Here is an 11,640-nt window from a genome sequence, read left to right on the forward strand (position 1 = left end):
AATCCATAACAAGAAGACAAAATGAAACTCTCCAAATACAGGGAATTAGACAACACTTTTTAAAGTAATCTTTGAAAAATGAAAGATCAATGGAAATAATAAACTACATTGGATTGAATGGAAATGAAGATATATCAAAATATGTAAGACACAACTAAAGTGAGGGCTAAGAGGGAAATTTATACCATTAATTACTAATATTAGAAAATAGGAAGGTTGTCAAATAGAACATCTAAATCATTACCTCAAGAAAATAGAAAAATATGAGAGAAACCAATTCAAAGCAAGCAAAAGGACGGAAATAATAAAGAGCAGAAACCAATACAATTGAAAATAAGACAGGAGATATCACTGCAGATCTTGTAGCCATTACAACTATATATAACAATATTGTAAAAAACTGGACACTCATAAATTCAACAACTTAGAATAAATCAATCAGTTCCTCAAACACTACAAACTACTATAACTAAACTAAGATGAAATAGGTAACCTGGATAGTTTCTATAACCATCAAAGAAAACGACAGAACAATATCTCTCACAAACTTACACATACAACTCTTCCAGAAATATTAGCAAAGAGAATCTAGCAATGTATAAAAAGACTAAGTGGGATTTTTTTTTATAAGTATGTAAGGATGGTTAGACATTTAAAAATCTATCAGTGTGATCCACCATATCAACAGGCTGACAAAACAAAACCATATGACCATAATAATTGATGCAGAAAAAGTGTTCAACAAAATACTAACGTAAAATCTTGGCAAACTAGGAATAGAAGGCAATGTTCTAAACTTGATTAAAAAACTACACAAAACTTATTGCTAACATAATATTTAATGATCAAAGAATGATTATGCTCCCTACAAGACTGGTAACATGGAAAAGATGTCTATCTTATTTAACAAAATATCCGAAGTTCTAAACACTTCTGATGTAAGAAAATAAGGCAAGAGAAATAAACAAAAAAGCAAACAGATTGGCAAGGTAGAAATAAAACTGTCCCTATTTTGCAGATGGCATGATTGTCTACCTAAAAAATCCCAAATACAAACAAAACAAAAGCAAAACTCCTAGAACAAAAAAGTAAGTTTAGCAGTGCTTTAGGATATAAGATCAACACATACAACTGGATCACTCATATACTACTAGCAAGAATGTAAAATGATACAACCAGTCTGAAAATATGTATTTTTTTATAAAACTAAACATGCAACAACCCTACTCCCCATCAATTACACTCTTAAGCCTTTATCTCAGAAAAATTAAAATTATCTATTATATTTGCACAAAAACTTGCACATAAATGTTTGTACACCTATATTTGTAATAACCAAAAGACTGGAGACAGCTCAGGTATACGTCAAAGAATAATGAATGGTTAAACACTTTGCAGTGCATCCACACCAGGGACTACTAGCCAACAATGAAAGGGAGACACTACTGATACTCCTAACAATTTGAATGAATCTCCAGGGAATTATGCCAAGTTAAAAAAAGGCCATCACAAAAGGTTATGTACTATATAATTACATTTATATCACATTCTTAAAATAAGAAAATTATGGAAATGGAGAACTGATTAGTGATTGCCTGGGGTAAGGGAGAAGGAGAGAAAGAGAGGGAAGTGAGTATAACTATAAAATTGCACAGAGAACCTTTGTGGTTGATGAAAATGTTCTATACCTTGAATGCACGGATGTCAATGTTAATATCCTGGCTGTGATACTGCACGACAGTTCTGCAACTGGTTACCATTGGGGTAACTGAATATGTGGTACATGGGATCTCTCTGTATTATTTCTTACAAAGGCATATGAATCTACATCTCAAAATTGAAAGTTTAATTAGAAAATAAATTAAAAAATTTCCCCAGATCTCTAATTTAAAAAATAGTAATATTTTCAGCCAAATAAAAAAAATTTCAATTAGCTTAGGTCCAAGTAACCAGTACTGTCTCTCCTCTTCATGCTCCAGAGCAAACAATGTAGTGTCCATCTGAAACAAATAGACTGGCATAATTTCTCCAGCAATGATGGGTTTATTCCAGATCATCAGGGAACTGTAATTCAGTATTTGCAACCATGGCGAGCCATGTGCAGGTTCTCCATGGCAAGGGAAGGAGAACACTTTTATAGAGAGGAAAAGAAAGCTGGGAAGGCTATAGTAAATAGAGTCCATGGTTTTTCATTAGCTGAGCCTTTGCCAGGAAGAAGAGGAGTCTTCTTCCTCTTGGGCTATGTTTTTGTCATGGAGTGTGAGATTTCCCCCTTCTGGCCTTCCAACTCTTATTTAATTGAGATTTCTGTGTATTATTTTTTTACAGTATGATGAGGATATTTGTTTATATCAGATAATTAAGTAAAAATATTTTTTATAGCAAGACTGGATATATACATAAAATGATGTTATGGTAATCCTTTTCCTTTCGGTATATACCAAATAGAAATGCCTATATAGTTTTACCAAAAGTCATATGCAAAATGTTAAAAACAATACCAGGTACAATATCCAAAATGGAAACACTTCAAATCTTCCTCAATAGTATTAGCGTAACTAAATAGTGGTATATTCAAATAAGGAAGAACTACTACACAGCAATGAGAATGAAAAACTATTGCCACACTCAATAGTATAGGTTAATTTTACAAACATGCTATTGAACTAAAGAAGACAGTCACGAAAAGATGCACACAGTATAATTTCATTTACATAAAGTAGGAAGAGAGGAGAAAGTTACCTACAGTGTTAGAAGTATGGAGAGTAGCAATCCAGGGAGAAGCAGTGTCTGGCAGCACGATGAGGACACTTCATCGGGAGTGGCAGTGTTCTACTGATCAACCTGGATGCTAGTTACTAGAGTATATTCACCCTGTGAAAATTCATTCAAAGGTACGCATTTCTTTATGTATGTTATATGATGATAAGAAATGTACTTAAAATTATTAAAGTTCCCAATTCTGCTCTATGGTTAGTATGTATGTGGCTCATATTCTTTCAGTTTTTCTGTAAATTTCTATACATGAAAAAATAAAGGGACTGATAATGGTAGACTGGCAAAAATCCAAATCACTGAGGACAATAACCACAGAAACAATAATGAAATAGCTTTCAGGAAATATCAAAACAAGAACTGAAACAAAATATTAGCACTTTAATGATACTTTTTAAATGCTGTACTTAATAGAATTTTATCACATCATTAAATAGAACATCAGCACGTGAATATAGATTTATCCACTTTTATCCACTGAGACTTTCAGCTAGGTGTGTGTACTTAATCAGTTTTTCCTTATTCCATCTTGCTTCTTTTAAACTTTCTGTTAGGGTATTGTTTTGCTCTTTTCCCCTTTCCTTGTTGAAAGAAAAGTATTGATATCAAATTGTACTCTTACTAAAATTGATCTTGTAAAGAAATCCACACTACTTGCTTCATCTGTAAATGCAAAGGGTATAGCCAAGTTTTTATCCAGGTGATGGGCAAAGAGTTTAGGCAATATTTGCCTCAGGATACATTTCCTATGGTGACTGTGATTGGAGAGTGCAGCCGTGGACTACAAGGCCGTCCTTTTGGCTATGAATTTCCACATGGCATTCACACAAGACTTCCTTCCTTTTCAGAGGCAGCAACTATTTGCCCCAACTAGTATAGTTTGGGGTTACCTCTTACAGATTCACTTCATCCTTGTTATTTGTGATCATAAAACCTCCTGCTTTCAAAAGGCCTCATGCAAGGTGGGTCTGACAGCCACTGTTGTTTTCCTAACACTGCTCAATTCCTCTCCTTCTTTTGAAGCTGTAACTCTTTGTGCCCAGGAAGTACAGTACTTTTGTCTGCTCCCTGTTTTTGTCTCTCTTCTATTTGCCCTAGCTACACAGCTGGTGGAATGTCACATTAAGTGTGCTAAAGAGTGTTAGTATTATTTTGAGCCATTTCCATCCTTCAGAGGCTCTGGCTTAAATGAGATGCATTGGGATACGCTATAGGAGCAGAGTGGTCCTAGGAAAAGATAATATTGTACAGCGTAGCTGCCTTCTTCATTGTGTATTAGACATTTGGAAGATTTAATTACTGCTGCAAAAGAAGCTTCTAGAAAAGAAACTATCATTCTGTAGGAATTTCACTCACTCAACCATTATCTCCAATGTGTATGGCACAAGAAACTCCGAAGTGGCCTAGTGTCAGAAACCAACTAGGCCACTCATACTTAAACACCAGTGAATGAGAAGTCTCTTATGCTTTCTCAGCTACAGCCAAATCTATGCATGAAGAGACTGTCTGGTTCCAAGGAGAATATTGCATTTGACGCATATTGAGCACTCACCATGCACATAGCACTATTTCTAAAACTTCGTCTGGAGTCCATCCCATCAGAAAGCATAGACAAGCCTCCTAGACAGCTTCCTCCACAACAGGGCAGACAGCAATATCAAGCAGTATCAGCAGCATTTCATCTTCTGGAACTGAAAACCACAGCCACAGAAAGACAGAGAAAATGAAAAGGCAGAAGACTTTGTACCAGAAGAAGGGACAAGATAAAACCCCAGAAAAACAACTAAATGAAGTGGAAAAAGGCACCCTTCCACAAAAAAAAATCAGAATAATGATGGCGAAGATGATCCAGGACTTTGAAAAAAGATTGGATGCAAAGATCAAAAAGTTTACCAAAGACCTAGAAGAATTTAAGAGCAAACAAACAGAAATATGCAACATAATAACTGAAATGAAAAATACACTAGAAGGAACCTATAGCAGATTAACTGAGGCAGAAGGGCGAATAAGTGACCTGGAAGACAGAATGGTGAGAATCACTGATGTGGAAAAGAATAAGGAAAAAAGAATGAAAAGAACTGAAGACAGCCTAAGATACCTCTGGGACAATGTTAAATGCACCAACGTTCACATTATAGGGGTCCCAGAAGGAGAAGAGAGAGAGAAAGGACCTGAGAAAATACTGGAAGAGATTATAGTTGAAAACTTCCCTAACATGGGAAAGGAAGCAGCTCCCCAAGTCCAGGAAGTGCAGAGAGTCCCAGGCAGGATAAACCCAATGAGAAACATGCCAAGACATATCGTAGTCAAGTTGACAAAAATTAAAGACAGAGAAATGTTATTAAAAGCAACAAGGGAAAAGCGACAAACAACATACAAGGGAACTCCCATAAGGTTAACAGCTGATTTCTCAGCAGAAACTCCGCAAGCCAGAAGGGAGTGACAGGATATATTTTAAGTGATGACAGAGAAGAACCTACAACCAAGAATACTCTGCCCAGCAAGGATCTCATTCAGATTCGATGGAGAAGTCAAAAGCTTTACAGACAAGCAACAGCTAAGAGAACTCAGCACCACCAAACCAGCCCTACAACCAATGCTAAAGGAAATTCTCTAAGCGGGAAGCAGAAGAGAAGAAAAGGACCTACAGAAACAACAACAAAACAATTAAGAAAATGGTAGTGGGAACATACATATCAATAATTACCTTGAATGTAAATGGAATAAGTGCTCCAACCAAAAGACACAGATTGGCTGAATGGATACAAAACAAAGACCCACATATATGCTGTCTACAAGAGACCCATTTCAGACCTAGGGACACATACAGACTGAAAGTGAGGGGATGGAAAAAGATATTCCATGCAAATGAAAATCAAAAGAAAGCTGGAGTAGCAATAGTCACACCAGATAAAATACACTTTAAAATAAAAAATGTTACAAGAGACAAGAAAGGACATTACATAAAGATCAAGGGATCCATCCAAGAAGAGGAGATAACTATAAATATATATGCACCCAATATAGGAGCACCTAATACACAAGGCAAATGCTAACAACTATGAAAGAGGAAATGTAAGGCAGAAATAGAGACACAGTTGTAGAGAACAAACACATGGACACCAAGTGGGGAAATCGGGGAGGGTTGGGGGGGGGATGAATTGGGAGATTTTGGGATACCAAATTGTACACTCTAAATATATGCTGTTTATTGTCTGTTAACTGTATCTCAATAAAAGTTCCAAAAAAAAAAAGAAAGGAAAAAAATATATAGTATTAAGGTAATTTTCTATGTTCAGAACTTCTGCCTCTTCTATAGAAAATAATGGAAACTGAAACACTGAAAATTTAGTGTAAATGTAGTTAGATTTAATTCTTTGCTAATACCTTTGGTTCTATTCTTTTGTACTACTGGTGAAATTAGCCAATTTGTTATGCAATCTTTCATGTTTATGAAACAATTAACACTTCTCTAGAACCATTTATGGTACCTTTACTTTGTTCATATTGCATAGGTCTCAGTCTATTGTTGATAATGATCCTGCTAGAAATGCCTGAGGCACTTGCTCTGCCATATTACTTGTAGGAGCCCCATAGACATTTCCCCCACTGGGGCCAATGTTGTGGCTGAGTTGGCCCTTGTGGTTCCTATGATTACAGGATGCACTTCAGCAAAAAGCCATCAGGGAACTTCAAGGAATGAGATCTATTTGTGAGTACAAGTCCTGGAAGGTACAGAACATGGCCAAGGGTCACACAGCAAGGTAGTTTTGGGGTGGCGGTGGGGGTATGACCTGGAGCTTTACCTTTATTAGAGTCCAATGGTAAAAATAAAATAAAATAAAATAAAATAAAACTTCATCTGCACTGTCTCAATTAACCCTGTGGTAAAACTCTGAATTATAAACTCTTGATACAGCTATTCTAGAGATATGAAAACTGAGGTAAAAAGAAGTTTCATCACATGCCTCAAAACATTCAAATCACACAACATGTAGCCTTTGGAACTGGGCTTCCTGTGCTGGCTCTAGAGTCTGAGTGCTTAGGTTGGAGGTGCCTCTGGATGATGGAGAAATGAAGCATATCAATGCTTTGAGTCCTGTGCTCCTGAAATAGGAATGTGAAATCCTAATGAGATAATAGGAAAAATCTCCCTCTCTGTGTTACTTTTCTAGGGCTGCCATAACAATGTATCACAAACTAGATGAGGTTCAATAACTTGCCTAAGAGCCCAGCATTAGTATGGGAAGACTGGATTAAAATCCAGGTTGTCTGAATCCAAAGCCTTGTGTATTAGTTTCCTATAACTGCTATAACAAATTACCACAAACCAGTTTAAAACAACAAAAATGGCTTAAAACAACAGAAAATGTATTATCCTGAAGTTTTGAAAGCTAGAAGTTTAAAATTAAGATGTCAGCAGAGCCATGACACCCGAAACCTGTAGGGGCCTCCGTGCGTGTTTCTTCCCAGCTTCTGCTGGTTTTCTAGCAATCTTTGACAAACTTTGCTTGCAGTTATGTAACTCCAATCTGTATCTTTGTCATCACATGGCATTCTCTCTGTGAGCATGCGTCTTCACATGTCTGTCTTCTTTATAAGAACAATGGTCACATTGAATTCGGGGCCCACCTTACTCCAATATGACCTCGTCTTAACTAATTTCATCTGCAACAAATCTATGTCTAGATAAGATCACATTCTGAGGTATTGGGGGTGATAACATATCTTTTGAGGGGAGAGGGCAGAAAGTTCAACATCAAAATCCTCTCCTTTATGCTCTCTTAGCCCTGAATCTTAAAACATTTTAAGATAAATTACTCTCTACCTTATTACCACATATCTGTTCACATGCATTATCTGCCTACTAGAGCACGGGATGTCAGCAGGGTTACTAGTTACCACATCTTACATTTTGTTATTTTTTCAGTAGTCTATCATAGGAACTTGTGCAATTAATACATTTTTGAATGAGTGGATGAATAACTTTGATACAAGCCTTGTATTAGGTATATATTGTTGTATAACAAATTACTCCCGAACTTATCAACTTAAAATAACATACATTTATTGTTTCAGTTTTTCTGGATAAAGAATTCAAATGAGCTTCAATTAGGTTATATCATTCTTTCAATATAATTTTATTTTCACTTACTAAGGTAACTATCTATAAATATGAGCCTTAATAAATCAATTAGGATTTAAAGCGAGATAAAATAGTGATATGTATGGTGGCAGTGTAAAGAGCACACCATAGTTTCAATTTTATATAGATTTCTTTTAGTCAGCAACTCTTATCAGAAAAGTATTACACAAGGCATTGTGGGGATGTCAAATAAGTAAAGCACTGTTCTTATAGGATTTAACATCCTCACAGCAAGAAAGCAGCATCTGAAGAGTAGAGAAAAAACTAAAAGAACCAACAACAAATAAATGTCATACTGATTATACCAAGACCATGTACTAACTTTTCTAGTTCAGCTAGTCCAATAGGCTTTCTATTCAATAAAATAGTTTTTAATTGTAGAAGACAAAATATTTAAATTCCTGAACAACAAAGACTCTTGAATAACTTAAATTACTAGGCCAAGTCTAAATACCTGTGTCATTTCACTTGTTATTTCAGATTAGTGTTACATAACAGATGCTTTATAATATTAAAGAAAGCTGAAACCATGAAGAAATTCAAACATTTTTGAGATCCTAAAATAGAGAGGTTTTTTGTTGTTGATTTTGACTTTTTGCTCTTCGAATATAGATGAAGACCAACCAAATGAGAAAAGCAAAGGCTATTTACTCAAAGCTTGCTTTAGCCTGGGAGTCAGACACTGCCACTTGCGTTTTGGCACTCCAAGGCAGGCAGAGGAGTGGAGAAGCTTTCAAGTGGGAAAAAAGGAAGCGTTCAGGTATGCCCTGATCAGAGACTTGGTAGGCAGAAGTTATAGGCACACTAACTTAGAAATGGGGCATCCTGTATGATTAATTAAGGGACACACATATGACCTCCCCTGGTTGTCCTAAATTGGAAGCAGGGACAAAAATTAAAGAAGCTGTCTGTTATTAAACAAGTTCTGGCCATTTGGGGCTAATTGCTATGGAAGTTACTGTTTAGTTGCCTGGATTGTTACTAAAGATAGCAGTCTGATTTCCTACAAGTCTAACTTACAGCAGGCTGACTGCCTTTGTTGTTTACTATACACAAGAAGGTTAACTTCCTAGGCAGGTTTCTGCAGGTTGTGGGTCAGTGTTCTATTTTTATATATGGTTCTACCATTTTCTGTTAGTATAATTAGTTTCTCAGCTCCTTAGTTGGTTTTCTTTCTCTCCAATTAAATTCTCTCCAATTAAAAATGAGGAAAGTATAAAAGGTTACAAATGCTGATACCTGAGACTTAAAAGTAGCTTTCTGGTGTGTGTGCCTGTGTGTGTACCTGTGTGTAGCTGTATCTATAACGAATCCTTGTAACGCTGACAAGTTTTCTCTTTCCAGTCTAGAAAATACAACCTTTTTACAAATAAACACAGGGAGCTTTTTGCCAACAGAAGAGCTTACAGTGGTAGGATAATATTGGACTGTGTTTCTCCCGATAATAGTACAGTTTAGATCTTTTCTTCTCTTTCTTTTTTATTTTTCTAAGTTTGCAGATTGTAAGAGTACAAAGGGGGAGGCTGCCAAAAGAAGGAAGGAAGCATAATTGGATTTAACTTGCCCACTGAATTGGAAGATATTCTATTCCCAGAGGCTCTCTGAAAAGTTGTAAAATTCCAGGCTTTATGAGTCTTGATTGCTATAATTAACATATGTGAAGTCTTTCAAGTGTGTTCAGAAGCAAGTATATCTACTGAAAACTACATTCAAACAGCTTTTAAATAGAGGGAAGTCTGCTCCATAGATTACAGCTCTCCATAAATGCCTGGTTATTATCAAGGTCACAAGTTGGTACATAACAGTTAACCTGGACCTAGTTTTTTAAGAAATATTGGAACTTTGTGGAAGGAAGAGAACTACATATTCTTTTAAAGCTATTTCATTTCTATTCTCAGTATAACAGGAAAACTACATATATATATATATGATGCAAAAATTATACTTAATAAAAATATGAAAGAAAATGCATCACTGAAAAAGGATTTGCTACTACCTCTCTAGTAAATTCAGAATTTGGCCTTTAGAGTCTTTCATCAAAATATGGACCAGATCTGCATATAATCTACCTTATAAGAGCAAGCAAGATATACTGAGGAGAACACTGCATTGATTTAGGAGTCAAAAGGCTTGGATTCTAGTGGTCATTCTCATACCATCTAGGTAACCTGTTTCCTTATCTGTGAATCAAGTGATGATAGTTGAGAATTTTAAATATTCTTAACGGTTTCTGGATATTTATATTCTTAAAGAAATTTTAATCTTAAAGATTTTTGATCTTAATATCTTAAAGATTCTTTCTACTACCCAAATCATGATTCTGTAGTCTCACTTCTAGCCCCTTTTTCTATTCAGCTATGTTGATAAGAACTGAACTAGGGAAATCACACAAGAATAAAAAATATAAGTTCTCTTCCCAAGAAAGTTATACTCTAGTTATAAATATTTTATTACTATACAGTCATCCCTCAGTATCCACTGGAGATTGGTTCTAGGAGCCCTGCCTTGTATACCAAAATCCACAGATGCTCAAGTCTCATATAAAATGGCACAGTTCAATGAATACAGTTGGCCTTCTGTATCCATGTCAGCAGATTCAACCAACCACATATGGCAATTCAGATCTGCAGTTGGCTGAATCCACTGATCCAAAACCCCATGAATACAGAGGGTTGACTGCATATTTATTGAAAAAAATCCATGTATAAATGGACCGGTGCAGTACAAACCAATGTTGTTCAAACACACTTAAATATGAGTGTGTGTATATATATATATATGCACACACAAACATTAACTTGCATTATAACATTTAAAAGTAATATACAGGGGCTTCCTAGGTGGCGCAGTGGTTAAGAATCCACCTGCCAATGCAGAGGTCACGGGTTCGATCCCAGCTCCAGGAAGATCCCACATGCCGCGGAGCAACTAAGCCCGTGTGCCAAAAAATAAATAAATAAATAAATTAAAAAAATAAAATAAAAATAAAAGTAATATACACATTACAAAATTATATATCAAGCTCTACAAAAATTATGTTCATAGGAAGAAACCCAAAGATTTGTATTTTTCCTTTAAAAATATTAAAAAAAGATAGATTGAAGGTAGTTTCTTTTTTAGCAGAGATATGAAATTTTAAAGACTTTTTGAAGGGAGTAAATTTCTTTCTTTCTTTCTTTTTTTTTTTTTTTTCTTTTTTTTGGCCATGCCACATGGCATGTGGGATCTTAGTTGCTCAAATAGGGATAGAACTTGTGTCCCTTTGCAGTGGAAGCATTAAGTCTTAACCACTGGACAACCAAGGAAGTCCCTGAAGGGAGTGAATTTCAATGATTAAAATATTTATTCAGTGCTTGCTTTGGCAGCACATATACTAAAATTGGAACCATTCAGCGAAGATTAGCATAGCCCCTGCACAAGGATGATATGTTCCATATTTTTAAAGAAGATGTGGCACATACGTGCAATAGAATATTACTCAGCCACAAAAAGGAACAAAATTGAGTTATTTGTAGTGAGATGGATGGACCCAGAATTGGTCATACAGAGTGAAGTAAGTCAGAAAGAGCAAAACAAATACCGTATGCTAACACATATATATAGGATCTAAAAAAATGGTACTGATGGTACCTAGGGGCAGGGCAAGAATAAAGATGCAGATGTAGAAAATGGACTTGAGGACTTGGGGTGGGGAGGAGGGGAAACTGGGACAAAGTGAG

The 11,640-nt window shown here is 35.7% G+C and overlaps 1 pseudogene; it reads left to right on the forward strand.

Moving 5' to 3' along the window:
* Positions 1-11,270: 11,270 nt before the first annotated feature.
* LOC130850572 (U6 spliceosomal RNA) lies at positions 11,271-11,362 on the forward strand (annotated as a pseudogene).
* The last annotated feature ends 278 nt before the right edge of the window (positions 11,363-11,640 follow it).

The sequence above is a fragment of the Hippopotamus amphibius genome, chromosome 3, assembly GCF_030028045.1.
Source record: "Hippopotamus amphibius kiboko isolate mHipAmp2 chromosome 3, mHipAmp2.hap2, whole genome shotgun sequence".
In the NCBI taxonomy this organism is placed as follows: Eukaryota; Metazoa; Chordata; class Mammalia; order Artiodactyla; family Hippopotamidae; genus Hippopotamus; species Hippopotamus amphibius.